The sequence below is a fragment of the Chrysemys picta genome, chromosome 3 (assembly GCF_011386835.1).
Source record: "Chrysemys picta bellii isolate R12L10 chromosome 3, ASM1138683v2, whole genome shotgun sequence".
Taxonomy (NCBI): domain Eukaryota; kingdom Metazoa; phylum Chordata; order Testudines; family Emydidae; genus Chrysemys; species Chrysemys picta.
In genome coordinates, this window is record NC_088793.1 from 60,487,367 (window position 1) to 60,494,388 (window position 7,022).

Consider the following 7,022-nt stretch of genomic DNA (forward strand, 5'->3'; position numbering starts at 1 on the left):
ACAAGAATTTCACATCAGGCAACTCACCAACTATATGCCTATATGATAAGAAGTTTGACTGGGTGCGGGCACTGTGCCTAGCATGGAGTCAGCCATGCTTCATGACAACCTGGTCAGCCGGGATGGTGCCCTGATGACCCCTGAATCCAGCCTGGGGACTGATGGGAGCCAGCAGCAGACTCCCAGTGAGGTGCATGAAGTGACTTTGTTTATGAAACCTGTCCTTGAGCAGGCTGTGGGTCAGGATCAACAGCAAATTCAAAGTCCTTACTTGGAAGAGCTGTTTGATTCCTTCCCACCCCCTTTGTTCCCCTGCTGAGGAGCTTACAGCAAACATGGTGGAGTCAGAAGCCACCTCAGAGCCCGGTAGGTGTATGACTCCATTTTACAGTTTATTATTACAGTAATGGGAGGGATGTCTGCTGTAAGCAGCAATGCAAAGCCTTCCTTCTCCAACCCCCTCCTGTGGAAACCTCCACCTCCCTCTTACGTGCCAAGTGCATGGAAAACAGGGCCAGGAAGCATATAGAGGTAGGGGGTTTGAGTCAGGTTTGCAGTATTTCTAGCATTTTATTTTTAGAAAATATTCTTCTGGTACTTGTTTTGGAGTGTTTTAATACCCATTGACAATTAAAACCTTTATTGCTATCACTGCATCACTTGATACAACCATGATTTCCGATGACAAAGCTAAAAACATGATCAGGAGCAATTATACATCAGTAAACAAATGGTATTCTTCTATTTACCAAGGTACAGCAATTCACATTTCAATACATTCCATACAAATTGCCCCCCAAATTCATTAGTCATTGTCATTCATAATTACATCACATGGCAATCAAGCCCACACACCCTCCAAAGCACTAAATGCCCCACACCAACATTTAACTAGCCTCCCTCCCCTTGCAAAAGTGTATTTGTACAGGTACTATTCCTCCTCTTCCATTGGGCCAAGTCCATAATGTGAGAACACAAAGCATCCCTGACTTCTGCTGCCCAGGTGCAACCAGCTCCTGCAGTGATAGCTGCACTTTCTGGCTCAATTCAACGGCCCCTCGCTGGGGGAAATGACTCACCTTCAGCTGCACAAATGTTGTGAAGAGCATAGCAAGGCACTGTCATGAGGACAGCATTAGTTTCACTGGGATCCAAATGGGTCTGTAAACATCTCCAACGTGATTTTAATCTGTCAAAAGCACATTCCACAACCATTCTAAACCTGCAATTAAACTTTCTTTTGCCAGGGCCTCTGAAATCAGGGTATAGTTTCATAAGCCAAGGCAAAAAACGGTAAACACAGGGTCCCCCAGAATAACAGTGGGGTCAGTAACTCCATTTATGTCAATGTCATTTGGTGGGAATAGTGTCCCAGTTGTCCATGAATGTAAATTTCCGAGCAGCAAAAACTCTGGCATCGTGAACTTTTCGAGTACAGTCCATGTAGACATTCATAAATCAGCCTCTGTGGTCCAGGAGGACCTACATAACAATGGAGTAGTACCCTTTGCAGTTTATGTGCTCATGTGCTCATTGAGGAGAGCAAACTATGGGCATATGAGTCCTGTCAATAGCCCCAACACAGTTTGGAAACCCCGTTGTCTCAAAGCCAGCAATTACCTCTGAAATATCTTTAATGCCCACCACCTTGGGGTAAACCACACACCTGATTGCCTCAGATATTTCCACCTGCCGTTTACCCACAGTGGACTTTCCAACTCCAACTGGCTGACAACGCCCTGTAGCAGTCTGGGGTAGCCAGCTTCCAGATGGTTATAGCAACTGACTTCTGGACCAGCAAGGGTGATCTCAGTTATGTCTCTTTATGCTGGAGGCATGGGCGGCAGGTGGAGCCCCACTTTGGGGAGGCTACACCCCAGCCCTGCCCCTTCCACCTGAGGCCACACTCCCCTGTGGCTGGAGCCCCAAACCCCCTCTGCCTCTCCTTGGCTGGAGCCCCAAGCCCCCCACCTTGCTCAGAGGTGACCCCTGACACCGCCCCCACATCCAGAGGAGCCCCAGGCCAGCCTGAGCCAGCCCAGATGTGCTGCGCCTCCCAACCTGAGACCCCAAGCTGCATGGCGCTTGTCTCTTTCCAAAGAACCTGAGCTTTTATATGCCCCAGGCATGTTCTGGGGCAGCTGCGGAGGTGGTATGCTCTACTCAGGTTCCTGGGTTCATCAGTAATCTCCCTGAACTCCAGAGATATTACTGATGAACCCAAGAAGCTGAGTAGCACATACTGCCTCCTCAGCCACCGCAGAACCTGGGAGAACACTTTAATCATCTCAGTAGATCTCAGCTCAAAAGAATTCTAGAAATAACTTTATTGAAACTGATTTATTTTGGTCAAGAGGATAGCTGCAGGGACGAATGGGGGAGCGGGTGGAGGGGGGGCGGCAGGGTCAACCCGGGGGTGCCCACTTGTCATTTCTCCTGCCATACTCAGAGGAGACAGGGACGAGTAGCAAAGCAGGGAGAAGGAGAGAGCCACTCCTCCCCACTAGGCTGCGGGCAGGGGAGGAGGGCACTAATGCGGGGAAAGGGGGTACCAAGACGCCTTAATCAGGCAGGGAACAGGGGGCGCGATAACTGACACAGGATGGGAATATCGGCTCCTCCAGCTGCACTGGGAGGGGAGGGCTACAATATCATAGGGGGTGTAGTGAATAAAGGGGTTCAACATAAAAGGGGAAGGAGCACAAGTGTGTAGGGGGAAAACCTGGGTGCACGAAACGAGGGGGCTACACAAGGAGGATAGTGGAAGGCAGGCTGGAAAATGGGCCGGGCTAAGGCAGGAAAGCCAGGTGGACTAATTATAAGGGTTAGGGTAGGGCAGGGAGACCAGCAAACATTCAGGGGCCAGGGAGGGACAGGCAAACCAACACACTGCTGGGGACTGGGGCGGGGTAGGGAAGCAGGCAGATGGCCAGGGGCCAGGGCGGGGCAGGCTAGAAGGGGAAGTGGGGGTAAACTGTTGCAGGGAGGCTGGTGGGTAAAACTGAGGGTGGGAAGATCTACCAGCCGAAAGCAGCAGAGGAGGGAGGGCAATCCAAGTGGGGGGGAGGCATGTGTGCCCACGTGTGCTTAAAAACTCAGTCTATGCTGGCTGCTGCAATAGTCCCAGATGAGGGAGGAGGCCATGGCAAACAGTTGAGTCCAGGAGTGAGGAGCAGAGGCAGATGGTAGTTGGGGGTGGTGGAGGAGGCAGCAGTGGTGGAGGGTGAAGGGGGACAGATGGACTAAGGGGAAGGGGACAGATGGACTAAGGGGAGGGCTCCACGCCACTCCCACCCCGTGTCCCCACAATAGCAGTAATTACCCCCACCACAAGAGCAAAGATGTAAACAGTTACTCAGTCCAGCAGTAAGCCCCCTCCACAGTATCCTGCAAGTTCCCCCAGGAGCAAAGGTCCTCCTCTTCCTCATCGAGGCAGCAGCAGGGGTTCAGGCAGCAAAGGTAGCAGCAACCAGTAGGCAGGAGGGACTGTCTGTAGTTTGGAGAAGTACTGTTGACCGGAGGATCAGAGTACCAGGGGAAGGGAAACACTGCTCAAGCAGAGCCGAGGGATTCCCGAGGTGCAGAGGACCGATAGAAACCCTGCCCAAGGGGAGAGAGAGCAGGAAGCTCGAGAAGCTGAAGGGGCAAGAGGCGGCGCCCTGACTCCCCACACGAAGGAAAAGCATGGGACCCACCATAATAGCGTTAGTCATTTGCAACACTCTGAAAACCCCAAGAAGCATGCTTTGTCCACCCCCTGACACAGCAACTCCAGTTAGGACTGTAGGTGTCATACTGAGAGCTGCGCACAGAGGTATTCCTAGGAGAAAACCTGTCCCATGCACAGCAAGAAGAAACCAAGAAACTGATTAAAGACTTTAGTGATGTTTCCTACCAAACATCTACCAAACCCAGAAGAACCCATTTGATAGAACACAACATTCATCTTAAGCCAGCTTGTGCCATCTAGAAGGGCCATTCCTGGATATCTGGGTAGTTAAGGGACACCATAACGAAAGAACTGCAGAGCATGTCCCACAAGGGGCAGAGGGTAACTGGGGAATCTCACGGCAAATGGTGTAGTGTGATTGTGCTGGTCCTAAGCTTCTGCAAAGTAGACGCAATGTCTAAATTTGATACATACCTTATACCTTGGATTAATGAGAGGCTGCATGGGCTGGAAAAGGCCTGACACACAGAGGCCCACTGGTTCTCTGTATCAAATACGCCTCTCAGGCCTGAGAAACTCATCATTGCTGTTGGAGTATTTTTCTATAAAGAATGATGTATGAGGTATCAAATGAAAGCTTATATCATATTGGTCATCATAAGCACTACGATGGCTGGTTTGTAAGGGGCTATGCACACCTACTAAAAATGTGTTTTAAACTATGCACCCAGGCAGAGTTGACAAACAGGCTTTTTTCAGACAGGAGATAAGATGTATCTCTCTCTGGCACATGTAAATTAAGCCAATAACACTTATATACATCAAATATCAGAGGGATAGCCGTGTTAGTCTGGATCTGTAAAAGCAGCAAAGAGTCCTGTGGCACCTTATAGACTAACAGATGTATTGGAGCATGAGCTTTTGTGGGTGAATACCCACTTCGTCGCATGCATGTAGTGGACATTTCCAGAGGCAGGTATAAATATGCAAGGTATTAAAATAGAGTTACCTCATGTTGGGTTAAATTTTTAAACACTACAGTCATGTTTTACTAGTGACTACATGAAACTTCAAGCATGTGTGTCCCAGACTGAAGTCCTCCATGATAACACAAATTTTCTTTCCACAAATTGCAGTCAAGGTCTGAAGAAGCAACTAATCCTGCTTTTCTGCTCTTTATTAAAAAGATTTATTTTGAAAATTCCACCTCTTTCCTTCTTAGTCAAAAAGGTCTTTTAGTCTTTGTGGTGCTTAGGCAAATATTTGAATGGTAGAGTAAGCATTGTGCTTTCTTTTTAACCATTATGTTTGAGGAAAACAAAAATAATTAAATATTGTCTATTAGGAAAGAAAGCAAGTGGTGGCTAAAATGCTCACATCAGGTGCCACTTTTTTAGATTTAATGAAATCTGAGGGTTTTTTTGGCAAATGATTTGTGAAATATGCTTTTGGAAAATGTACATAAAAATAGAACTGCTGCTTGTATTCATATTCACTGTACAAATAATAGTACTGTACTTTGTTAGTTAATCAGGATTTCTGTTCTATGCTAATGGGAAACATGTGGAATGAGCTATGGAAATGAGTTAGTACAATCTCTCTCCATCTCAGGTTTTTGTATACTGTATGGTATTAGAGTTACTTTGACTACTCATGGGGGAATTAATGGGTAGGTGTAAGTCTATTTTTCTACTACTATTCTTTTGCAGAGCTAACATGAGTCTTGTGACTAAACTCTAAAACCCGCAAGGGTGTGGTTAATGTTCATTATTTGCCAAAGTGTCTGTGAAAGGATATATCAGGCTATCACATTCCTTTCAGACAGGCTGATGCTATATTCCCTGTGCACTCAATATTCCAGTTGAAGTCAAAGACTCATAGAAAGTAGGACTGGAAGGGACCTTGAGAAGTCAGGAAGTCCAGCCCCCTGCACTTAGAAGGGCCAAGTAAACCTAGATCAGCCCTGACTGGTGTTTCTCTAACCTGTTCTTAGAAACTTTCTGTGCCAGGGATTCCACAACCTCCCCTGGAAGCTAATTCCAGAGCATAAAATACCCTTATAGTTAGAAAGCTTTTCCTAATATCTAGCATAAATCTCCCTTGCTGCAGGTTAAACTGATTACTTCTTGTCCTACCTTCAGTGGAAATGGAGAACAATTGAAGATTATTTGAAGATTATCATCAGCTTCTCCTCCCATTGCACAATGTTCTTTTTCCAAGACTAAACACACACAATTTTTTTAACCTTTCCTCATAAGTCAGGTTTTCTAAATCTTTTATAAGTTTTGTTGCTCTTCTCTCGACTCTCTCCAGTTTCTCCACATCTTTCCTAAAGCATGGTGACCAGAACTGGACATAGTACTTCTGCTGAGGCCTCACCAGTGTTGAGTAGGATGGGACAATTACCTCCCGGATGGCTGGAAAAAGGCTAATGTAGTACCCATCTTTAAAAAAGGGAAGAAGGAGGATCTGGGGAACTGCAGGCCAGTCAGTCTCACCTCAGTTCCTGGAAAAAATCATGGAGCAGATCCTCAAGGAATCAATTTTGAAGCACTTCAAGGAGAGGAAAGTGATCAGGAACAGTCAGCATAGATTCACCAAGGGCAAGTCATGCCTGACTAACCTAATTGCCCTCTATGATGAGATAACTGGCTCTGTGGATGAGGGGAAAGCAGTGGACTTGTTATTCCTTGACTTTAGCAAAGCTTTTGATATGGTCTCCAACAGTATTCTTGCCAGCAAGTTAAAGAGGTATGGGCTGGATGAATGGACTATAAGGTGGATAGAAAGCTGACTAGATCATTGTGCTCAACGGGTAGTGATCAATAGCTTCATGTCTAGTTGGCAGCCAGTATCAAGCAGCGTGCCCCAGGGGTCAGTCCTGGGGCCAGTTTTGTTCAATATCTTTATTAATGATCTGGAGGATGGCATGGATTGCACCCTCAGCAAGTTTGCAGATGAGACTAAACTGGGAGGAGTAGTAGATATGCTGGAGGGTAGGGATAGGATACAGAGGGACCTAGAAAAATTAGATGATTGGGCCAAAAGAAATCTGATGAGGTTCAACAAGGACAAGTGCAGAGTCTTGCACTTAGGAAGGAAGAATCCCATGCACTGCTACAGACTAGGGACTGAGTGGCTAGGCAGCAGTTCTGCAGAAAAGGACGTAGGGGTTACAGTGGACGAGAAGCTGTCAACAGTCAAGTGTGTGCCCTTGTTGCCAAGAAGGCTAATTGCATTTTGGGCTGTATAAGTAGGAGCATTGCCAGCAGATCGAGGGAAACGATTATTCCCCTCTATTCGGCATTGGTGAGGCCTCATCTGGAGTAATGTGGCCAGTTTTGGGCCCCAC